At 43.3% G+C, this 26,272-nt stretch overlaps 1 long non-coding RNA gene across 2 annotated transcripts in view; it reads left to right on the forward strand.

Annotated features, from left to right (window-relative positions):
• LOC148142136 (uncharacterized) overlaps nt 1–26,272 on the forward strand; it is a 64,040-nt gene that overhangs the window by 18,438 nt on the left and 19,330 nt on the right. Inside the window, exon 2 of one of the 2 annotated variants that reach the window (XR_015752119.1) lies at nt 18,658–18,740. The exons of the other annotated variant lie outside the window; for it this stretch is intronic. This is a non-coding gene — a long non-coding RNA (uncharacterized LOC148142136). The remainder of the gene's footprint in view (nt 1–18,657; nt 18,741–26,272) is intronic. 2 annotated transcript variants of the gene reach the window in all.

The following is a 26,272-nucleotide window of genomic DNA, read 5'->3' on the forward strand; positions in this document are numbered from 1 at the left end:
GAGGTCCAGGAAGGGGAGGGAGGTGTCAGAGATGGTCCAGGTAAATTTAAGGTCAGGGTGGAATGTGTTGGTGAAGTTGATGAATTGCTCAACCTCCTCGCGGGAGTACGAGGTGGCGCCAATGCAGTCATCAATGTAGCGGAGGAAGAGGTTGGGAGTGGTGCCGGTGTAATTACGGAAGATCAACTGTTCTACGTAGCCAACAAAAAGACAGGCATAGCTGGGGCCCATACGTGTGCCCATGGCTACCCCTTTGGTCTGGAGGAAGTGGGAGGATTCAAAGGAGAAATTGTCACCATCTCTGGCGACCAACTAATCACAGACATACACGATAAGCCCGACTCCCACAGCTACATCGACTACACCTCCTCCCATCCTACATCCTGTAAACATGCCATTCCTTATTGCCAATTCCTCCGCCTCTGTTCCCAGGATAACCAATTCCACCTCAAAGTTCCAGATGGCTTTGTTCTTCCACAATCACAACTTTCCACGTGGTTGACGATGCCCTACAGCGCCTCTCCTCCACTTCACGCACCACCATCCTTAAACCCCACCCCTCCCAAAGCAACAAGGACAGAACTCCCCTGGTCCTCACCTTTCATTCCACCAACCTCCGCATGCAATGCATCATCCTTTGCCACCTCCAAATGGACCCCACCATCAGAGATATATTTTCCTCCCACCCCTATCAGCAATCTGAAAAGACCATTCCCTCTGCAAATCCCTCGTCAGGTCCACACACACACCCCCCCCCCCCTCACCAGCTCAGACCCCTCCTGGCATCTTTCCCTGCCACCACAGGAAGTGCAAAACCTGTGCCTACACCACTTTCCTCACCTCCATCCAAGACCCCGGGATTCTTCCACATCTGTCAGAAAGTCACCTGTACCTCTACCAATGTCATCCACTGCATCCGTTGCACTCGGTGTGGTCTCCTCTATATCAGGGAGACAGGAAGCCTTCTTGCGGAGAGTTTCAGAGAACATCTCTGGGACACCTGCACTCAACAACCCCACTGCCCCATGGCTGAACGCTTCAACTTTCCCCTCCCACTCCGTCAAGGAGATGCAGGTCCTGGGCCTCTTTCACTGCCAAACCGTTACCACCCGACGCCTGGAGAAGGAACACCTCATATTCCGCCTTGGGACCCTGCAATCACATGGGATAAATGTGCATTTCAACAGCCTCCTCATTTCCCTCCCCCCCCACATTATTGCAGTCCCAAGCCTCCAACTCAGCATCCTCCGAACCTGTCCATCACTCCCCCCATGACGTTACCTTCTCCCTCACCTTCATCCACCTATTACTTTCCCAGCTATCCCCCACACTACCCCACCCCCCATCCCCCCCCATTTATCTCTCAGGCCGACCCATGAGTCTCATTCCTGATGAAGGGCTTATGTCTGAAACATCAATTCTTCTGCTCCTCTGATGCTGCCTGACCTGCTGTGCTTTTCCATCACTACTCTCAACTCTGAGCTTCAGCATCTGCAATCCTCACTTTCTCTCATACTTTCATACACCTCTATCAAGACTCCCCTCAGTCTTTGCTGCTTCAGAGAAAACAACCCAAGTTTTTCTAGCCTCTCCTTATAGACCATATAGAGTCATAGAAATGTAAAGCATGGAAACAAACACTTCAGTCCATCCCGTCTATGCCGACCAGATATCCCAACCCAATCTAGTCCCACCTGCCAGCACCTGGCCCATATCCCTCCAAACCCTTCTTATTCATATACCCATCCAAATGCCTCTTAAATGTTGCAATTGTACCAGCCTCCACCACTTCCTCTGGCAGCTCATTCCATACCCATACCAACCTCTGTGTGAAAAAGTTGCCCCTTAGGTCTCTTTTATACCTTTCCCCTCTCACCCTAAGCCTATGTCCTCTAGTTCTGGACTCCCCAACCCCAGGGAAAAGACTTTGCCTATTTACCCTATCCATGCCCTTCATAATTTTGTAAACTTCTATAATGTCACCCTTCAGCCTCCGACGCTCCAGGGAAAACAGCCCCAGCCTGTTCATCCTCTTCCTATAGCTCAAATCCTCCAACCCTAGCAACATCCTTGTAAATCTTTTCTGAACCCTTTCATGTTTCACAACAATCTTTCCGAAAGGAAGGAGACCAGAATTGCACACAATATCCAGGCAGCATCCTAGTAAACCTCTTCTGCACCTTGTCCAAAACCTCCACCTCCTTCCTGTAATGTGGTGACCAGAAGTGGGGGCAGACCTGTTGGGGAGGGTCCCCAAGGCAAGTCCCAGGCAGCCCCAAAATGTAGTCCCAGGCAGCAGCGGTGGTGGAGGTACTGGAAGGGACCCAAGGTGAGTCCCATGCAGCAGGAGTGAGGCAGGCCCCAAGCAGTAGCAGCTGAGGCAGGTCAGGGTGGGGTCCCAGAGACCTGCAGTGGGAGTGGGCCCCAGGTCAGCAGCAACACTCCCTTGATCTGAGTGAGGCCCAGGCTGCAGCTCCAAAAGCAGGCCCAGGACTCAAAGCTCCCACCTCCTTCTGCACATACACACACACCCACACTGATCCAACTCTCAAAAGGAAAACACCCGAGTGGCCAGTGACAAGCAGTGCCCTTCACATCAAAGGGCAATGCTGTGTGATCAAACAGTGATGGGGAGGGCAGGGATTAAATCAAAATAGAGTTGGAGGGGGAAATAATGCATTCCACTCCCTGCGGCGCCCACCTCTCCCTGAACAACTCCAGGGTGTTGGTGGACACCGCGTGCTCCTTCTCCAAGGACACCCGGGCCCTAACGTAACCGCAGAAGAGGGGCAGGCAATTGGCCCTAACGACCCCCTCCACGGCCCGCTGCCTGGACCTGTTTATGGCCAGTTTGGCCAGGCCCAGGAGCAGACCCACAAGGAGGGCTTCAGACCTGCCCTCCCTCCTCTGTACCGGGTGCCCGAAGATCAGGAGCGTGGGACTGAAGTGCAACCAAAAGCAGAGGAGGAGGTTTTTAAGAAAATCAAAAAGGGAGTGCAAACGCCCACACCCAATTTACACGTGGTCCACGGACTCCACAGCGCCACAGAACAAGCAGTTGGGCTGGGAGTCCGTGAACCACCACAACCTGCGGTTGCAGGGGACTGCTGCGTGCAGCACCCTCCACCCCAGATCCCCGAGAGAAAGCGGGAGGACTCCCGAGTAGAGAGCCCTCCACTGGGGATCACCACCACCCGGTGGGAAATGGGCACGCCAAGGCGTGTCGGGACGGTGGATGAGGGAGAAGAGGTGGACGGTGTGCAGCAGCAATCTATACAGGGCCTGCCTTTTTACCCCCTGAAAGGGAACAAAATGAAAATTCCGGAGGCGGCTCAGGTTGTGGGGCACAGGCTCCTGCGGGAAGTACGGGACCTTGGGGCCAATGTGAAATTCCGTCTGGGCTGGGGTGAGCGCGGACGGGATCCCACCACACACCTGAGCGTCCTCCAACTGGTGCGTTACGTCGGGTCTGAGCACCGCCGTTTTAAGGTGTCGGATGGCGGTGGCCACGTACCGGACGTCTACCGCTGCCCTGCTCGCTATGTCCTGCGGCAGTGACTCCTGATTTTTTTTTAGTGCATGGGTCAGATTAGCTATTTTGAATGTAGTCATTCAGATTGACAGGCTTCGTGGCCAATGAGCCTGAGACCTCCCCCCTCCCCCAGAGCATGCCCTGTGATGATTGGTGGGACAATACATCTTTCTTTGTGGGACTCTGCATCGAGAAGGACAAGGGCAGTAGATACATGGGAACACCAGCCCCTGCAAGCTCCCTCCGAGCCACTCACCATCCCGACTTTGAAATATATTGCCGTTTCTTCACTGGGTCACAATCCTGGAATCCCCTCCCGAAGGGCATTGTGCATCTACTTACAGCAAGAGGTCTGCAGTGGTTCAAGCGACTCCTGATTATTTTTTTTTTCTGTAGAGAATTGAAGTGCTCTAGTAACTATGTATAATTTTTTAATGAATTAAGTATATTTGAGATTAAATAAAAATGCGCTTGTTTTGAGTTAACTCCACAGAGGTTCGTATCCCATCACCAAGTCACCCTTTATTTACACACATTGAGCCCTTGACACTGATCCAGCTACTTCAGTGCCAGCTTTCAGAGTGAACGGGATATCTGACACTTTTGTTCTTTTTTTTCTCCCTTTTCCCACACTACCGCCTAACTTATTTTTTTTCCCCAGCACCCACGGTATGTGTGTGCAGGTGTGAGACACAGTGAAAGACACAAGGTGCACAAATCTTTATTCATAGACTCCTGATTTTTTTTTCTTAATATTATTTTTTTTAATTTTTTTTTATTTTAATCCCCAAACTACCACCTAAGTGCAGTAGTGCTTATTTTTTTTTAGACTCCTGATTATTTTTTTTTCTTTTTTTTGCACACCTGTTTTTTTTTTCTTTTTTTTGGGAGGGTAGGAATCTCCTGTTTTTTTTTGCTTTTTTTTTAACCCCCACACTACCACCTAAGTGCGGTAGTGCTTATTTTATTCCCCCGGCACCCATGGTGTGTGTGTGCAGGTGTGAGACACAGTGAAAGAAGACTCCTGATTAATTTTTTTAAAAATTTTTTTCTCTTTTTTTTTTCTTTTTTTTTCTTTATTCAAATTCCCACTCCTGTTTATATTTCTTTTTTTTTCCCATGGTGTGTGTGTGCAGGTGTGAGACACAGTGAAAGACACAAAGTGCACCAATCTTTATTCAATTTCCACCACCAGGAAGATAGGAAAACACCTGGGTGAAGACTCCTGATTATTTATTTTTTCTTTTTTTCTTTTTCTTTTTTTTCTTTTTTTTTTACCCACCTTCCGGCTTACAACTCCTGTTTTTTTTTTATCCCCTTTAACCCCCACACTACCACCTAAGTGCGGTAGTGCTTATTTTATCCCCAGCACCCATGGTGCATGTGTGCAGGTGTGAGACACAGTGAAAGACACAAAGTGCACCAATCTTTATTCAATTTCCACCACCAGGAAGATAGGAAAACACCCGGGTGAAGACTCCTGATTATATCTGTCAGGCAGGACTCTCTAATTGGGCCAGATTAACAATGCAAATCGGGATCTCATATTCTATGAGGTCCACCTCATTTCAATCACCACAGAAGGCAAGCATACTAAATGTCTTCTTAACCACCCTGTTTACCTGTGATGCAACTTTCGAAGTACTATGTACCTGAACCCCTATGTCCTTCTGTTCGACAACATTACTCAGGGTCTTACCATTAACTATACAAGTTCAGCCCTTGTTTGTTTTACCAAAATGTAAATACCTCACCTTTATCCAAGTTATACTCCATTTGCCACTCCGCCATTGGGCCAATTGATCAAGATCCCTTTGTAATCTTAGATGGCCTTCTTCCTTGTCAACTATGCATCAATTTTGATGTCATCCACAAACTTACTAACCATGCCTTCTAAATTCTCAACCTGTGGCACAGGTCTGGCCTATTCCCTGACCCTGCACTGCTGCAGTCACCTGAACCATCTTCTATTTCATTTGGAGGTCAAACATGTGTCAGAAGAGACACCATGTATAAAGAGCTAGACAAAAGGGGGAAGAATGTTCCCAACATCATCCTCATCCTGATGGCCACCTTTGTGTGTGACTGCACCAGATTAGGTGTAGACCCTCAGTATTCAAACACCAAGTGTCATTAATTACGGATGTTCAACCTGTCCCCTGTGTTACATAGAATAGGTCTGGCCTTGTTGCCAAGGAATGCTCCAAGTAGTTGGACTGTCCCATATCACTTGTTCCTCGTGCCAAGGAATGCTCCAAGTAGTTGGACTGTCCCATATCACTTGTTCCTCGTGGAGAAATTTGTGAAGAAATGCTTCTTTGACTATAAGTCCATCAGGCAGTGGTCAGCAAATAGCTGTGGGAAAAGGAGAGAGTTGAACATGTCAGGTGCTTCCCTGACAAAAATACATTATTCTCTAATCCACTTAATTTTACACTTGGTTCGAAACAGAAATTCAGTGAAACTGTGTTACCCCAACAACCTCAGATGCACCTGTTCCCTCAATCACTGCTGCAGACACCAGTTTGGCCTTTTGAGAGTGAACCCACAAAAAACAATTGGCCTAGATGGAGTACCTGGCCATACACTCAGATTCTGTGTAGTCCAGCTGGCGGGAATATTCATTGACATCTTTAACCGCTCTTTACTACATTCTAAAGTCCCCACCTATTTCAAGAAAGGCCACCATCATGCCGGTACCAAAGAAAACTCAAGCAATGTACCTCAATGACCACATCCCAGTGACTCTGACCTCCATAATTTATGAAGTGCTTTGAGTCATGGGTCATAACAACTGTAATCTTCCAGCCTGCCTTGACCCCTTACAATTTGCTTACAGCCACAACAAATCCACAGCAGACACCATCTCTCTAGCCTTACAATCATCTGTGAAACATCTGGATAACAAAGATACCTAAGTCATGCTTCTATTTACTGACCACAACTCTACTTTCAACACTATACTTGCAATCAAACTAATCTCCAAACTCCAAGAGTAGGGTCTCTGCTCTGCCCTCCATAACTGGATCCTCAACTTCCTGACCCACAGGCCACAATCAGTGAGGATAGGCAACAGCGCCTCCTGCATGAAAATAATCAACACTGATGTCCCGCAAGGCTGCATATTCACTACCCTATTGTACTCCCTGTACACTCATGACCTCCATCTACAAATTTGCCGATGACACCTCCGTTGTAGGCCAGATCTCAAACAATGACAAGACAGAATATATGAAAGAGACAAAGTGCTTGGTGGCGTGGTGTAAAGATGACAATCCTTCTCTTAATGTCAGTAAAACATCATTGTTTTACTGACATTGTCTCAATGTCATTGACTTCAGAGAGTAAGGTGGAGGGCACATACTCCTATCCACATCAGTAGAGATTGTTTCTGTCTCTGGAGTGAGTTTGTGTGTGGGGATGGTCACGTGATCGGCAGTGACATCAGCGACCATGTGATCGGCAGAAGTGGCGTGGTCAGTGGGGATGGCATGGTTGGCAGTGTTCGCGGAAGTGACATTATCATCTTTGCAGTGGGGACAGTTGGAGCAACTACCTGGTTAATAGTGATAGGTGGATTCAGAGGGAGGTGGGGGATTGGGTCTGGACTGGCCAAGGAGTTCTCGAAATAAGTGCAAGAGAGTTTGGTGTACTTATGCTTTTTGATGTCTGATTGGGTCGAGAAAAAGCATTGGTTAAGGGTGTGGATCTTTCTGAGGATGAAGAACAATAAGGGTCCTTTGCAGTTCTGGGAGTGAGAGGCCCTGAGCTGGGGCAGGGTTGACTGTAGTGAGAGAAGATGGCGGCACATGGCTGCGAGCATGGGAGAACTGTTTCTGGAGACCTTTGACGTGTTATAGGTAGCAATTGTCATAGTATGGACCAAATTGAGACAGTCAGGAGTCCATGGGGGATAAGCTGGCTACATGGGCAGGTGCTGAGGAAGGAGACGTGGCTGCAGAAACAAGATTGTTTCAATATGTGATCAAAGAGTTTCAGAGTAGAGGAGATGACCAGGAGGTTGCAGTGGGAGAAAGACCCACTGAGATCTTTGCAGAGGCAGGAGAAAATCTTTTTCAAATTGGACATCCTTAGCAGAGGCTTCGCAGTACAGCTCATAGCAACTTGGAGACAGTGAAGACTGCAGATGCTGAGAAGTCAGAGTTGATAAGGTGTGGAACTGGAAAAAAACCCAGTAGGTCAAGCAGCATCAATGGAGCAGGTAGTTGATGTTTCAGGTCAGGACTTTTCATCCACCTTTTAATCAGGTCCCGATCTGATGACAATAATAAATCAAATTATTATCGACATGTGACAATGATAAATCAAACCAAAAACTCTATGGAACTCTGCCTTTGAAATCAGTAGAGATGGGATCATTGAATATTTTTTACAGTAGAGGTAGGTAGATTCTTGATGGGCAAGGACAAATCAGCTGATGAATTTCCTGATGAAGGGCTTATGCCGGAAATGTCAATTCTCCTGCTCCTCAGATGCTGCCTGATCTGCTGTACTTTTTCAACACCATACTCTCTACTCTGATCTCCAGCATCTGCGGTCCTCACTTTCTACAAGGACAGATCAGCTTTCAACTTGATAAATAGTGGACAGGCTCAAGGGACTGTTCCATGTTAATGTATTAACAAATTGTTTAACCAGGCATATTAACATTGACTTCTGTGAGGAACCGGCTACCTGTTATTCAAAATGATAAGCAAGTGTTCATCAAGCTATACATGCTTTGTGTCATAAGATCTTAAGAATTTTATAGAGTAGGGGCAAAGAAGGGAAGAAAAGGTTCCTGAAATCCAGATCCCACTACCTTCTGACACATATTGCCCCACATGCATGAAGATCTGTGGTTTGAGAATTGACCTGTTCAGTAAGGTAGGGACCTATCGCAGAAACTTGTGACTTAATAGCAGATGTCATGTTAATTGAAGGACAGCTCATGCTGTTAAAAATCCAGTTTGACAATGAGTAACTTTTTCAACTGTTTTTACATGTTTGCCATTGATTGTCTTTTGGGTATGCTTCTAGTAAAGTATTGTCACTGACAGCAACTTCTACGTATAGACTCCAGACATTACAGTCAGTTTTGGTGAAGTAGTGATAGCAAATTGTGACAGTTTTACTATCTGGGCCTTTATGCAGGGGTTAGTGTTTATGTATATCTGAGAGTCAAGCCTGGAGAGTGCAAAACTTAAATCTAAATTAATATTTGCAATAGACTTAAGCAGCACAAATGTGTTCTGACCTAGTGGCTCAGGAATGACAAAATTTATCCAAACCAGAAAACAAGTATAAAACAACTTTCCAGTCTTCCTTTCTAGCTGCTGCTGATGTTCTGATGAAAGTTTATTGCCCAAAAATATTGTTTTCCCTCTCCACAGAGGCTGCCTGACCCATTGAGTGTTTTGCCTCATTTTCTGTCTTTGTTCCCTTAAGCTTTTGTGGAATTTAGTCATGCAAGTTGCAGGGCAACTAGATAGGGAATGCATTCTATTTGCCAGACAACCTCATCTCCACTCTCAGCAAGAATCATAGAATCATACAGAACTGAAGAATCTGTACTGCCAAAGCATACTACTACCTACAGCAGTCCAACTTTCCCTCACTAGACCCAGAGCCTTGAATGTTATGACACCTCAAGTGCTCACCCAAGAGCTTTTTAAGAAGTGAAAAAAAATCTTTAAACTTTAATTCAATTGAGAAATGTTAGCATTTATGGAATATAGCATACATTGCTCTTAATTTAACTATATGACATGCTGCATTTACTGACATAAGGATTGCGACTGAACTTCAGAAGTGTATCACTATCTTTGTTGAATCTGAAACTATTGAGATATGATTATAAAATTGTAGCTAATGCAGTTGCAGTCCAATGAAATGATGTAATCTGAAAATGATCCATCTAGGTCAAAGCTGCCCATGTTCACTCACTAAAGGCATCTGATCATCTTGGTTGCCTGTCAAAATCCATGTTATTGTCACTGGGGAAGCACCCTTTAGGTGCTTAGGGAATGCCAAAGACACACTCAAAGCATCTACTCAGTAATGCACAAAGACAATTAGTTTATTGTTGTGTGCATTATGTCATGATTGGATCGCAATGTGATTTTTCAGTGGTGTTTGCTCTTATGTTGCCAGATAGAGGATGACGTGATGACCAATAATTATTTCATTATGTCATGTCCAGACAGAAAGGGACTCATTTGGATCCTCCTTTTCTCTCTTTTTCGCCACATTCTCCTCCTTTTCCTCAAATTCATTATCCTCAGTTTCTTGCTTGGTAAGTGGTGACCAGGTTGTGCAGCATTCAGCATACTGTCTTAAATCTTGATGCTGTTTAATGAGGTGAATTTAACTAGATACATCTCCTAGCCTGAGGAGTTGCCTGCTCTCTCTGGCAAGCCATCAGCAGCTTCAAATATGGCTGCTGCCTATATTTGCTCCTGCCTCTAATTGGGCATCAAGTTCACCCCATGACAATCGGAGATATTTGAATTTAAAATAGCTTTGTGAGATGGACACTCTTGAAGCTAATGGTTGGGTACAGGGATGGGTCCCAGACCTGCTTTGAAAGTCCAGTGTTTGATTTCTTCAACATATAACCAATTCTATACTCTTGACTTCAATTTCATTTGTTCTCAGTCTTATTTGTAATTTTATGGGTGACTTTATTAATTATGGAATTTTATATAAATAACATTTTAGACATTCTTCTATTTACCATATGATCTTAAAAAAAATCAACATGTTCTATGAGACATGATGTAACGGTCAAAAAATACCTGCTGGCTCTCTTGGATCAATTATTTGTATTTTCCTCAACTGGAGTATCCAGCATCCAGTCCTGAGCACGCCACTTTAAGAACAAAGTGAAGGTCTTGGAGGGAGCAAAGAAATAATTTACAAGCATGGATCCACGAGGAACATCTTTCTGTGCTATAACAACCCTGTAGTTCTGTTAATGTTCAAAATGATTTTGTCAATAAATTGTGGTAACTTCTCAAAGATAATCACACTACTAGCCCTATAATTTTGAAGCTTATCATTGCAAAGCTCCTTTGGCCAATGCTTTTAGCCACTAGAACATTGGAACATTTTAGTTGTTCTTTAGCAGAATTTGTACTTGCTAAAATTGTAAGTTGGAGGTTTTTTTCTCCCCCACTAAGAAGCCAATTAAGTCTTTTATTGTTGCTGAGACCATTTTGTAAAAATCACTGCGACAAAATGAATTCTGAGAGACACTGTCATCAAGAATTACTTGCTTGTTTGAGGCTCTTAACGTATATTGTCTAGTTCCACCTGGCCCAAAGACCAATATGAATTTTAAATATTTTGCTGTTCTTCATTATCACTTGCTGATAACATCTTTATATTGACTTACAATTCGAAGATTCTCAAACCTGATGTAGTTTGAAAGTGTTGGAGAAACTTTGGGAAGCCACAAAAAGAGAACAACCCTCAATCATTGACCCGTGATAGTTGGCATGAAATTCTTGGGGCTTATCAATGAATCTCTAGTCATCGGTGACTACAATGTGGGGGAATTTGACATTCGTGAGGCCACTAATTATTGAGAGGTGATCATTAGACCATTTAATGGGTACATTTATTATTGTACACTGATAGGTGTAATTGTTACTTGCCACTTATTAGTTCAAGATGGGACATTGCCCAGGTTTTTCTTTGAATGGTATAACAGTTTAGTTATTTGAAGAATTGTAAATAAAGCTGAATGCTGGAATCCATAGCAGATGTCCCTCTTTTGACTTTCTGAAGAAGGGAAGATTACTGATGAAGCAGCTGAAGGTAATTGGACCTAGGTCATTTTTGAGGAATTCCAACATAAAATTAGCTTCCATCATGCACAACCAACTTCCTTTGTGCTGGATATCATTCCATCCACAGAAAAGTTTCTTTCTGATCTCAGGAAGCTCCAATGAGTATCATAAAGGTTCATAAGGAACTCGCAAGGGTTCATAAGTTCAGAGTGATGTAGCATCACTCTGTATCAGTTATTTTGATAGGTTTGATGTTCCTTTTAATTATCTGTTAAAGGATCTTATCAACATTCACTTGAAGGAATCAACACATCACTTCTTACACATCACAAATCAAGATTTGCTTACTCCCTAGTGGGCTGTACCACAAGCTATTCCAGAAATGTATTTTCTTGAGAATGAAACAAAACAGGTGGAAAAGCAAGTTGTGAGGGGATATACAAACATAAAAATGTTCATCTTAGATGGGAAAAGAGTACTTTTTATGCAGCTATACAGGACATTGGTTAGGCCTCTATTGGAATATTGCGTGCAATTCTGGTCTCCTCCTTATCGGAAGGATGTTGTGAAATATGAAAGGGTTCAGAAAAGATTTACAAGGATGGAGCCGGGATTGGAGGATGAGAGGTTCAGTCGGCTAGGGCTGTTTTCCGTGGAGCGTCGGAGGCTGAGGGGTGACCTCATAGAGGTTTATAAAATCATGAGGGGCATGGATAGGGTAAATAGACAAAATCTTTTCCCTGGGGTGGTGGAGTCCAGAACTAGAGGACATAGGTTTACGGTGAGAGAGGAAAGATATAAAAGGGACCTAAGGGGAACTTTTTCACGCAGAAGGTGGTGTGCAGAATGAGCGCCAAAGAAAGTGGCAGAAGCTGATACAATTGCAACATTTAAAAGGCACCTGGATGGGTTTAGAGGGATCTGGGCCAAGTGCTGACAAATGGGACTATATTAATTTAGGATATCTGGTTGACATGGATGAGTTGGACCGAAGGATGTCTTTCTGTGCTGTATATCTCTATGACTCTTATGTTCGCCCTTATTTCAGAATTTTGGAGTATAAAAATTGGGAAAACTTACTACAGCTGTACAAGGTGATGGTGAGACAACATTTGGGGTACTGTGAGCAGCTTTGGCCTCCTTACTGAAGGAAAAATATATTTTTCATGTCAGGCAGTTCATAGAACATAGAACACCTACCGTGTAGAATAGGCCATTTGGCCCAACAAGTCCACATCAACCCTCTGAAGAGTATCCCTCCCAGACCCATCCCTATAACCCTACATTTCATATGGCTAATGCACCTAGCCTACACATCCCTGAACACTATGGACAATTTTAGCATGGCCAATTCACCTAATTTGCACATCTTTGGACTGTGGGAGGAAACCCATGCAGACACTGGGAGAACGTGCAAACTTCACACAGTTGCCCTTTGCTGGAATTGAACCTTGGACCCTGGCACTGTGAGGCAGCAGTACTAACCACTGAGCCACCATGCTGCCCTTTCAGAGACTGGTTACTAGAATGATCCCTGGCATGGAAGACTTGTCTAATGAGCAAAATTGAGATTCTGCTTCTTGCAATTTAGGAAAATGAGAGGTGGTTTCATTGAAACCTGTAGGATTCTTAAGGGGCTTGACAGGGTAAATGCTGAGAGAATGTTTCCTTTCATAAGGGAGGATAGGACCAAAGGTCATAGTCTCAGCATAATGAGGCACCAATTTAAGACTGATATATTTTCTTATTTGTGTATGAGACGTGGTCATCACTGGCTGGCCAGGATTTATTGCCAGTCCCTAGTTAGAACATGGAATAGTACAGTACAGAACAGGCCCTTTGGCCCTCAATGATGTGCCAACCTTTTTATCTTACTCCAACAACCAACTAACCTACTTATCCTTCATTTTACAATAATTGATATGCTGCTCTAAGATTCGCTTAAATGTCCCTAATGTCTCTGACTTTATTACTACCACCACTGCTGGCAGTACATTCCACGCACCCACCACTCTGTGTAAAGAACCTACCTCTGACTTCTCCTCTAAACCTTCCTCTAATTACCTTAAAATTATGCTCCCTTGTGGTATCACTTCTGCCCTGGAAAAAAGTCTCTGGCTATCAACTCTATCTCTGCTTCTCATCATCCTGTACACTTCGATCAAGTCACCTCTCATCCATCTTCACTCTAATGAGAAAAGCCTTAACTCCCTCAAACCTTCTTCATAAGACTTGCCCCCCAGTCCAGACAATTTCCTGGTAAATCTCCTGTGCACCCTATATAAAGTTTCCACAGTCTTCCGATAATGAGGTGACCGGAACCGAACACAATATTCCAAGTATTTAACCAGGGCTTTACAGACCTGCAGCATAACCTCGCGTGGAACCTCTTGGGAAGGTGGTGGCGAGCTTCTTTCTTAAACAACTGCAGTCCATGTGCTGTAGGTTGACCCACAATGCCCTTAAGGAGGTAGTTCCAGAATTATGACCCAGTGACGGTGAAGGAAAGGCAATACAGTTCCAAATCAGGTTGGTGAGGGCCGAGAGGGGAACATGCAGGTGTTAGTGTGCAGGTGTTTCTGTTGTCCTTGTCTTTCTAGATGGAAGTGGTCATGAGTTTAGAAGGTGCGGTGTAAAGACCGTTAGCCAATTTGTGCAGCTCATCTTGAAGATCATATGCAATGCTGCTACTGAGCATCAGTGCTGGAGGGTATGGATGCTTGTGGATGTGGTGCCAATCAAATGAGCTGCTTTGTTGTGGATGGTGTCAAGCTTCTTGAGTGTTTTTGGACCTGCACCTATTCAGGCAAATTGGGAGTAGCTCAACACACTCCTGACTTGTGCCTTGTAGATGGTAGGCAAGTGTTTGGAGTCAAGAGGTTTCACAGTTCATCAACTTCACGAACAGCTTCTATCCTGACTTAAAGTTCACCTGGACCATCTCGGATACTTCCATCCCCTTCCTGAACCTATCCGGCAACCAACTTAACACTGACATCTACTTTAAACTCACCGACTCCCACAGCTACCTGGACTACAACCTCACCCTGCCACCCCCCAACCCTCCGTAAAAACACTATCCCTTACTCCCAATTTCTCCCCCTCTGTCCTTGAACCCCACCCCTCCAACTATGACAAGTTTAGGCACAACAAGTATAGGTCCTCACCTTCCACCCCACTAATCTCCGGATACAATGTATTATCCTTCACCATTTCCACCACCTACAATCAGACCCCACCATCGGAGATATATTTCTCTCCCCACCCCTATTGGCATTGCGCAGATACCATTCTCTCCCATGACTCTTGTTAGGTCCATACCTGCCACCAACCCACCCTTACTCCTGGCACCTTGCCTTGCTGTCACAAGATGTGTAAAACCTGTGCCTACAGCAACTTCCTCACCACTGTCTAAGGCCCCAAAAGATCCTTCTACATCCGGCAGAGATTTTCTTGCACGTCCAAACACCCCATCTACTGTGTTCATTGCTCTCCATGTGGTCTCCTCTACAATGGGGAGACAGGATGCCAACTCACAGAATGTTTCAGGGAACACCTCTGGGACACACGCACCAAACAACCTCACTACCCTGTGGCTGACTACTTCAACTCTCCCTCCCACTCCGCCAAAGACATGCAAGTCCTGGGCCTCCTTCACCGCCAAATCCAAGCCACCTGACCCCTGGAAGAAGAACACCTCATCTTCTCCCTTTGGACCCTCCAACCACATGGCAACAATGTCAACTTCACCAGTTTCATCATCTTTCCTCCTCTCCAACCTCATCCCAGATCTAACCCTCCAACTCGGTACCATCCTCTTGAGCTGTCCTATCTGTCCATTTTCCTTTCTACCTATCTGCTCCACCCTCCCCTCTGACCTATCACTATCACCCCCTACCTGCATCTACTTATCACCTTCCTACCTATCTGACCTCCATCCCCACCCCCATCCTCCTATTTATCTCTCAGCACCACACACACACCTCCCCCCCCCCCCCCCCCCCCAATTTCTGCTGAAGGGTTTATGCCTGAAACATCAACTCTCCTGCTCCTTGGATGCTGCCTGACCGGCTGCGTATTTCCAGCACAGCATTCTTGACTTTGATCTCCAGCACCTGCAGTCCTCACTTTCTCCTTATGCCCAAAATGTCATTTCTCTTGCTTCTCGGATCTGCCTGATCTGCTGTGCTTTTCCAGCGCTACACTTTTCAACTTTGATCTCAAGCATCTGCAGTCCTCAATTTCTCCTGCTTTTAGACCAGGCTTGCACATTATCCAGATCTTGTTGCATTTGAACACAGACTACTTCAGTATCTGAGGAATTGCAAATAGTGCTGACCTTTATGCAATCATGAGCGAACATCCCCACTTCTAACCTTACGATGGAGGGAAGGTGTTAGGGCAAAAACAAAATAAAAACTGTGAGGAGAAATATAAAGAAGGAGACTATTATTATTCTGAAAGTTTAGAACAGCCAGTTTATGTTCTTCCCCAGGCATAAACATTTTCCTCATTATTGGTACTCTATTCTTCCTTTCCCTTTTTGGTGTCAGGGCTGTCTATTGTTCTTCATGAATATAAAATGGCTGCCCGTGGTTTTTAGTTGACATAAAAATGACCAAAGATAATTGTTAGCTGAAACTTGATTCACTTTAGTTCAAACCCTCCAGGCGATTGTAATCACAAATATTTGAACTAATTTGAGTCAAGCTTTTCCCTTTCTAAGTTGAGAGTGTGGTGCTGGAAAAGCACAGCCGGTCAGGCAACATCAAGGAACAGGAGAATCGATGTTTCGGGCATAAGCCCTTCACCAGGAAAGAAGTTTTATTTAGATGTATGTGATGGATGTGTGTCAATCAATGTAGCAGGAGCAATTAAGTCAGAGGTGTCCCTGAATTCCAAAGTGAAGGCCTGAAGTGGATACTGATTTGGTCCAAGAGCAGCTGTGGTAATGTGGTGAAGTTGATCTGAAATTTGTGGTTGAAGTATGGAGGAGGACTTTGGTCCATGGAGTATTCAAAGAAATCTTAGAATCATAAAATCATAGAATCCCTACAGTGTGAGAGCAGGTCTGTAATTAAGGCTGTACTATTTCTTAAGAACCATATAAAATTGTCTTTGTTTTAAGCTATTTTGCGAAGTTTCTCCAAGGAACACAGAAGCTTTTAACCTCTGTGTTGCTGGACAACCTTAGCCTGGCCTTTAATAAAGTGTGAAATCTTGCTGAACCAGACCGAACTGATCGATCGCGTAACTGAGAGTTCACACCACCCCCCTGAAGAGTATTCCCACACCCCTTTACATTATGCCTGTATTCTGCATTTCCCATGGCTAGTCTACCTAGCCTGCCCATTCTTGGACACTATGGGAAATTTAGCTTGGCCAATCCACCTAAACTGCACATCTTTGGACCGGAGGAGGAAACTAGAGCACCCAGAGGAAACCCACGCAGACAGTCACCCAAGGATACGATGTTGATAAAGTAACAATAAGATGATGGCCTGGAGGTGTAAGCAGTGAGCTGCATCCACTGGGCAACCACACTGATTTTCAAGTTGCAAATATTGCCACCTAGTTTCTTTGGAATGGAGAAGAGAATTGAAAACTGTATATGAATGACATGTGTTTGGGTATGAATAAGCCATTTTGCACAACAATAAGATAACTGCCACTTTTCAGTGAGATCTGATCTTGCCATTAAAGTTTTAAGGGGATAATCTGAAAACAAAATTCTTGAAGTTGAAATTCAGCTTTTGCTACTTTTGCGTTGTTGGTTAAGATTTCGACCTCTGGGAGGGGTCTCTCAGTTCTGTGATCGATCAAATAAACACTAGCAGTTCGGTCTGGTTTAGCAAGGTTTCACACTTTGTTAAAGGCCGGGCTAAGGTTGTCCAGCAACACAGAGGTTAAAAGCTTCTGTGTTCCTTGGAGAAGCTGTGCAAAATCGCTTAAAACAAAGATAATTTTATATGGTTCTAAAGAATAGTACAGCCTTAATTACAGAGCAAATCCAATAAAATGTAATAAAATGACATTATGGACAACAGGTTAACCCAGTGGTACTTCCTGGGAACCAACTTTGTTTTGCACATTTTATCGCTCTGCACCTGCGTCTACAAGGCCAGCTAGGATGGTTAGTAATGACTATCTAGCTTAGTTAATTCCATACTGTGAAGGAAGCATTGTCTGCTTATCTTCGATTCAGTTAGTTTAGAATGCATCTTTTAGCAGGGTAAAAAGCCATTTTAAACAGTGTCAATTTGCAGCCTAGTAGCCATTTTATGATGTTACTTTATGTTATTTGCATTAAGAAACCACTTGTAGTTGGTAAGGCATGCATTAAATGGTTGCTCCTGACAATAGCCTAAATCCAGATTGTAGACCCTCATCTCCCTCTGCAGATCCTCCTACAGAAAAAATACTAAAAAATTCTTACCCCAGAGAGTGAGCCTTAGTGGTGCTCAATGTCTTAGGATTCCTCCAATTCGCACAGAACTCAGGTGAGACTGAACGTTTGACAGGGACATCCCAATCCCGTTGTCAGGTAATTAGACAGGGAACCGTAGTCGGAAGAAGTGTTCCTACAGCTACAGCATAGAGAGTACCTATTTCATTAAGGACAAGGAAGTTGGTTGCTTCGCCTTGGCTGAAAAAAATAATAACCAGGTTTAGTGTAGATAATGGAGGGCACTTTCCAATAAGAAGTGGGCCTGTCTTCGTGACTTCCCAAACATATGGATAGTCCATGGCTACAAAGTACAGCTGTCCTGAACGTTTGTGGTGAAAGCTGCTCAATAGAAAGAGATGGATTTTGTTCCAGAACGGTTCCTTCCATCCCACAATTGGGAAGATGTGGGTTTCATTAGGGGCCTCGTAATGAAAGTGGGTACTATTACCCATTCCACAAAGGGCCTGAATTCCAGCGATAACAGACACACTCTTCCCCAAGGCATATGCATGAGATGCGCAGTCTTACAGGGGAGCAGTGGCAATTGGTATATTTGATCATTGCACAGGGAATAGTCTTGGTCATCTATTATAAGTACACCCCCGTCCTTTACCATTGTAACAATTCGGATAAGCTACTCCAGACTTATTCGAAGAATCCATAAGCAGCTAGCAGATGGGGATAAATAATAATCAAAAGAAGTATTATGTCCAGTAAATGCTTTAGAAGCGTTCTATACTCCTTCGTTGAGAAAGGAGGTCAGAGAGTCTTTTGCTGAAGTAAGAGCGTAACAGACCAATTCATCCCTGCCAAATACTCTATTGTGCCTTTCGAGAAACAAATTGTTAGTGAAAGGTAACATTTCCCCTTTTTCTCTCTTGCAGCATGACCTATTTGAATGGGAGCAAGGCTCATCAGGGTCCCATAGCAAAATTGAAATCAAACTGGCACACAACACCTTGACAGGGTAAAGACCATTTAGAATTGTTCTGTAAATGGACTGTCCAATCTTGTTGATGCAGTTGACCACTGTAACAGTCATTCTTGGTAATGTTCCTCGCATTGAAATAGATGGTACACAGTCTCAGGTTGCCCAGGATCAAACAGGTAAACTGTCCCTATTTGTGCACCAGTGATGGCAATGGCAAGTCCACACAGCAGGGCAAATTCGATCTTCATCTTCTCCCCCCTTGCAAGGGGCTTGTCTGATGAACTTGCAATAATGGAGGTGTCCAGCAACCTTATCAGCAAAAGGGGTGGTGGGGAGAACATGGAAGGGCCACTCCCATCGGGCTGGAGGCCACGGAGTGTCCATTGTAATAGAATGTAAGCCATTCCCTGCTTGCCCAAGTGTGTACAAAATACACATAATCAACTAAAATAGGAAGGAACACAAACTTGTCCAATAGGGGTCACCCACATTTGGTTTGAGTATCGAGGGAGTATCCTATTTGAGGCCATAGTTTGTGCTCTTCAGCAGGGGTTTCCCCCGTGATTTCTGCACCTTACCCAGGTTTAGCATATCTGTCCTTATACTATGTCTACCTGGGTTTTGCTGGGGACCCAATGGGACCAGAAGCTTGGGGTGTAAAGCTGCTTGTTTGGCAGCAGCATCCACTTGCCCACTACTTTGGAAACAGTATCAGTTTCCTCAGCGTGAGCCGAATATCTTGATAACTGCTAGATTGATTGGACAAAACAGCATTACTATAAAGCTGAACCATGGGGGTTAAAAATCATACTAAAAGCACATCAAAGAATCCATGTATTTTAGTAGATTTTCCTTTTGCTGGGATGCAAGCATGTCGATTCCCCACGTTAGCTCCAAGGTAACATTAAAAGCACATCACTCCCCAGTGGCTACATTTCCACAGTTAAAGCAAGGGCCAGCTATTTGTCCTTGGGGGAAAATGCTGTCTTGTTCTCAAAGGTGTAATACTGGGGCCCACCTGTCCCCATTTTCAGGACCCCATCGGGAAAAGGTTGCTTAGCAGTGGTTGCTGGGTGGGCATCAGAGTTAGGTTACGCCCGCAGTGGGTAACCTGGTTCCAGTCAACCCTATCAGGGTTGGCGTACGGCATTTGGGATCGCAAGGGCGCTGAATATAATTGGTTTTACCTGTAACTTGATCGTGGTTTAGTCTGGTTCTGACCGTCCCAATAGAAAATCACTGCTCACCTCATTTGCAACTGGAAATTCCTGGACTGGTTCGTACTGGTGATCTGGATCATGTCAGTGACTCCAGGTGGAAAAATTGCAAAAGCATAGGGTTAAACAAAGGTAATTGAGCTTCTTGATTATTGTTCAATTGTATATCACTTCTGAAAGATGGATAGCCACATATTTCAGTCTTGTAGCACAAGCCACTTGTATTCAGGCTACTCCCAGAATTTTACTGCATTTACATTTGTATCACCCTTGGACATATTGGGCATTATCTGTAATTCAGAAGTGGAAACTGAACAAGTGACTAAGGCAATTTAAAAGTCATCAAAATAAATCAGAAAGTCATTTATTCAGTATTCAATATTTAAAATGTAAAATGTATACAGTTTCCAACTTTAAAATCCACTATAATTAACTGGTTCTAGTTCCTTAAGGAACCTAATCTTGGATTTAAATTAAGTAGTCCTGACCAGTCATTGCTCATTTGCAATGCTATAGGCCGTGAAATGACTACAGCTGCCTTAAAAAGGTCTTGTCTACTCACATGGTAACAAAAAACTTCTAATAGAGAAGTAATGGCCGAATCCAAAGACACAGATATTAACCATAGGATATCAATTTTGTTACATGATTTGTCACCACCCAATATTGAACTGAAACTTCAATTGTCATTGAGGGAGGGGAATTGATATAAAATAAAGCTACGACTGACACACCATAATCACCAATGAAACACAGCAGTCTTAAAATTAAGTGGAAACAAACGAGTGTGAAACAGAAATTAAGTCTGCTAGTATCATTTTCTGAAAACAATTCTGTTGGTTTGGGATATTTTGGATTCATTGTTATTCTTCCAGTGTTATAAAATTTAACTAAATTAAATAAGGTTCATACAATTCCTCCACTCAATGAGCAAATGTTAAAACCTGAAGTGAAGTGATTTTCCTCAATGTTAGGCTTAGATTATAACCAAAATTGTGCAGAGACCTGTGCTCATCCTGGAACAGAATGATTCTGCACCTGAGACCCAGATTTAATGCTACTGCTTTACTTCCTTTAGTCAATTCTTTCATTAGTACAACACCTAGGGGTGAGAGGGGTGGAAATGATCTTTGGCAGTCGCATGAAATAATGGGGAATTTGAGAGCAAGTTTATACTGAGGTCAAATGGTGCAGAATCAAAGGAGAAGACTTTTTTTTAAAGATTATAATGTTGAATATCCACCATTTTAAACCGATTTGAAATTGAATATGGTTGGCTTTCATGTAAGCATAAAAGTGATTTGTTAGAAACTGACAGTAGAACAGTAAGAAGAACTGGTATTAATATTTCATTTCATAATCAAAGAAGCCTCCTTAACTTTAAACGAAATCATGTTAAATTCCCAAAATGCAAATCAAATCCAAAACAGTCCTGAATTTCAATCTCCAGGGATCAAAACGTTCAATCACCAACAAACAAATGGGCATCCAAACCGAATCTGAAAGAGTTAAATTTTCTGTAAGCTGCAGGGAATGAATTAGTGCTGATATTTTTTCCTCTTTTTTACACACACTCTCTTTCTGTCTCTCTCTCTTACACACATTCCAGAAGTCAACATCAGGGAACTTTACCCTTATGAATCTTGGATGTGGCACAAAGCTGCTTAACCAATGTGCGACAATTGTATCACTGGCCAGCATTCTTATTTTTTTAACACGACAAAAGCAGCAACCACCCTCCGTATTTCAAACCAAAGAACAAACACCAAAAACAAACAGAACAAACAAAATAGCAAAGCAAGCCAAGCCGAACAGATACAACAGAAATAAACTCGACGTAAAACTTTTACAAATCAACAGCCTGACAATGAACAACATGACTAATGATTTCTGCAGAACGTTCTCGACATTCTAAAACCCTGACAGTTTCGTTATAATATCGCGATACTTCTTTATTTCACAGAACAATTTAAGTATCAATTTAGACAACGCCAATCCGACCGAATCAGAGTTCCCGATCTGCTAGGATCCCAGATCCACAAGTCCTCAATTTATCTAGGGTTCCCAACCCCAATCTTACCGAGGCCGCTCCTTCACTGGCTGGACTGAGATGATAGACGGCGAGGGGTCAGGTCAACTACTACTTGAATGAGACCAAAAGCAGATGGATATGAAAAGCTCATGTCTGGGTGGCTGATTCCTCAACACTCAATAGTGAAGAGCTCAAAGGCTCTTACACTGCTGTCCACAATCCGTCCATGCCATATCCAAGTCACGGGCCCCATATGAAGATCTTGACCCGGGAGGTTCCACAGTCGCTGGAAAAGCGCAGCAGGTCAGGCAGCATCCAGGGAACAGGAGAATCGACGTTTCGGGCATAAGCCCTTCTTGTCCGGAGTCCGTGCGGGATAAGTCGGTTCCGTAGGCAGGTGCTGAGGAAGGAGATATGGCTGTGGTAGCGAGTCTGTTTGAGAATGTGGCTGAAGAGCTTCTGTGCAGAGGAGATGACCTGGGGGGTGCAGTGAGAGAGGGACTCACTGAAATCTTTGTAGAGGGAGGAAGAGAGCTTCTTCAAGGAAGGCATCCTTGTAAGAGGATTCGCAGTAGGTTGAAGTCTTTGAGGAGAAAGTGAGGACTGCAGATGCTGGAGATCAGAGCTGAAAATGTGTTGCTGGAAAAGCGCAGCAGGTCAGGCAGCATCCAGGGAACAGGAGAATCGACGTTTCGGGCATAAGCCCTTCTGGCCGAAACGTCGATTCTTCTGTTCCCTGGATGCTGTCTGACCTGCTGCGCTTTTCCAGCAACACATTTTCAGCTCTGATCTCCAGCATCTGCAGTCCTCACTTTCTCCTCAGGTTCCACAGTCGGTCAAATAAACACGAGCAGTTCGGTCTGGTTCAGCAAGATTTCACACTTTGTTAAAGGCTGGGCTAAGATGTCCAGCAACACAGAGGTTAAAAGCTTCTATGTTCCTTGGAGAAGCTGTGCAAAATCGCTTAAAACAAAGATAATTTTATATGGTTCTTAAGAAATAGTACAGCCTTAATTACAGAGCAAGTCCAATAAAATGGAATAAAATTACATTATGGACAGCAGGTTAACCCAGTGGTACTTCCTGGGAACCAACTTTGTTTTGCACACTTTATCTCTCTGCACCTGCGTCTACAAGGCCAGCTAGGATGGTTAGTAATGACCTATCTAGTTTAGTTAATTCCATACTGTGAAGGAAGCATTGTCTGCTAATCTTCGATTCAGTTGGTTTAGGAATGCACCTTTTAGCAAAGTAAAAAAGCCATTTTAAACACAGTGTCAATTTGCAGCCTAGAAGCCATTTTATTATGTTACTTGCATTACGAAGCCATTTTGTAATTATTAAGGCATGCATTAAATGGTTGCTCCTGACAACAGCCTAAATCCCAGATCTTAGATCCTCATTGACAGTTATGTTCAATTATTGACTCTCTTACTCATTTTCATACTGATGACAGTGAAAAAGTTTCTAAAAGAAACAACACAGGCAATTCACAGGAAAGAAATTGTTGAACTAGAATTTGTGTTTATGCTAGAACTTTGAAATTGTTTGTCAGAACATGATTTGGAGGTGCTGGTGTTGGATGTGATCGACAAAGTTAAAAATCATATAACACCAGGTTATAGTCCAACAGGTTTATTTGGAAGCACCAAATAAATCTGTAGGACTATAACCTGGTGTGTGATTTTTAGCTTTGTCAGAACAGTTCCACAAAACTAGGAAAGCCCTACAGGATGCACAAATGATCCGTAAAAGATGTCTATAGCTTTAGGGTATCACTCTCACACTTCTTGAAAGGAATCCAAGAAAATGTTGATGAAATTGGACTTAGATTAAAAATGTGCAAGTACAATGACAAGAATGAGAAAAAAGAAGTCAAGGGTGGTGATGAGCCAAATGCTGATAAAATGCATTTTCCAGGAGGCAAGTTCAGATTTTAAGTTCTTTATTTGTACGATGGATGTACCTGAAGCCAACCTTGAAGAAAATAACTGTTAAATATGAAAATGTTGCAAAGAACTTTCCATTTTTGTTATTTAGTTGCCATTGAAAAACAGATGCAAAAATGTAAAGGTTCTGATTATCCTGACATGGTTGATATTAATCTCATTGGACAAATACAATACTTTCCAAGCTGATATCAATGAAAATTATTCAGATATTAATAGTTTTTAGATAATTATCCAGGTATTGTGTATCAAGTCATTATCTGAGCTACCATTCAGTTGGCTTTCCCTTATGTAGAAGTGTAGAGGCTGTGTTCAGAGTAATGGTAACAAACTTCTCAGGAGCAACCTCATTTTTGCAGCTGGAAAGGATCAAAAATGAACTGTTGTCAGAAATTCTGCAAGAAAAGCTGTCTGCTTTAGGCATTATATGTATAGACAATGAAAAATTCTGCAGTTCATTATTTGAGGACAACATCAGCGACTCTGCTAACTAGAATTCATAAAAAAGTATATTTTAAATTTTGTGCAACTAGTACACCTACTTCTGTTTAATGTGTGATGATCTGTATAATGCTTGTTTTCCCTGTAGAGCAAAAGTTTTCATGTATGATGATCGATAAATCATAAAATGTTTTGATTTTAGAGCATTTATAATGCATGAAACTATAATACATAGGAGCAGCAATTAGGTCATTCAGCGCATCGAGTCTGGTTTGTTATTCAATCACAGCTGATAAGTTTCTCAACCCCATTCTCCCGCTGTCTCCCTGTACCCTTGATCCTCTTGATACTCAAGAACCTATCTATCTCGGTCTTTAATATACTCAGTTACCTGGCCTGCACAGGTTTCTGTGGCAATGAATTCCATAGATTCACTATTCTCTGGCTGAAGAATTTTCTCCATATCTCTGTTTTCAAAGTCTTCCCTTTACCCTGAGGCTCTTGTAAGGCTCTCGAGTCCTAATCTGTCCTATCAATGGAAACATCTTCCTAACATCTACTCTGTCCAGGCTATTCAGTATTCTGTAAGTTTCAATTAGATCCCTTCTCATCCGTTCAAACTCCTTTAAAAGTATAAACCAGAGTCCTCAAGCTTTCCTTATATGTTAAACTTTTCATTCTTGGGACCATTCTCATGAACCTCCTCTGAACACTTTTCAGGGCCAGTACATTTTTCCAGAGATGTAGGGCCCAATATTCCAAATGTGGTCTGACCAAAGCCTTATAGAGCCTCAATAGTACATCCCTGCTTTTATATTCAAGTCCTCTCAAAATAAATGCCATAATTGCATTTGCCTTCCTAAGTACTGACTCAAATTGAAGTTTACATTGAGAGAATCCTGGACTAGAACTCACAAGTCTCTTTGCACACCAGACTTCTGTATTTTCTCCCTATTCAGAAAACAGTCCATGCCTCTATTCTTCCTACAAATGTGCATGACCTCACATGTTGTACTCCATCTGTCCGCTCTCCTAACCTGTCCAAATCCTTCTGCAGCCTCCCTGCCTCCTCAATACTCCTGACCCTCTGCCTTTCTGTGTATCGTCTGCAATCAGAATTCCCTCAGTTCCTTCATCTAGATCATTAATTGTTAAAGTGAAAAGTTGTGGAACTAACACTGACCCTTGCGGAACACTATTTGTCACCAGCAGCCATTCTGAGAAAGACCCTTTTATCCCCACCCTCTGCTTTCTGCCAGACAGCCAATTTTCTATCCATGCACACACTTTGCCTCTAACACCATGGACCCTATCTTACTGAGCAGCCTCTTTTGCAACATTTTGTCAAAGGCCTTTTTGAAGTCCATGTTGATAACATCCGTTGGCTGTCTTTGGTCTAACCTGCTTTGGTCTAACCTCAAAGAATTCTAGCAGATTTGTCAGGCATGACATCCCATTGACAAAATCATGGTGACTTTGCCCTATTTTACCATGCACTACAGCTTCAGCTATCTCCCTTAGAACTCTGGGGTGTTGTCCATCTGTTCCATGTGATTTATCCATCTTCAGACCATTCAATTTTTCTAGCATCTTCTCCTTTGTGATGGCTGTCATTACTAAGCTCTGCCCCCTCACTCTCTTGAATTTTTGGGATATAATGATCTCTGCCTTCTAAGGGTTCCTTCACCTTAAGCTCCCTTATCAAGTCTGCCTCATTGCACAACACTAAATCCAGTATTGTCTGTTCCGCAGTGGGCTCCACCACAAACTGCTTCGAAAAGCCATCTTGTAGACATTCCATGAGTTCCTTTTCTTGCAATCCACTACCAACCTGATTTTCCCGAGTTCACCTGCATATTGAAATCCCCCATGATCACTATAATTCTGCCTTTCCTACACACCTTTTCTATCTCCTGGTGTATAGATTAG

This window comes from Chiloscyllium plagiosum, unplaced genomic scaffold (genome assembly GCF_037043375.1).
Source record: "Chiloscyllium plagiosum isolate Xiang-an unplaced genomic scaffold, Cpla_swu_hap1 HiC_scaffold_30, whole genome shotgun sequence".
NCBI lineage: Eukaryota > Metazoa > Chordata > Chondrichthyes > Orectolobiformes > Hemiscylliidae > Chiloscyllium > Chiloscyllium plagiosum.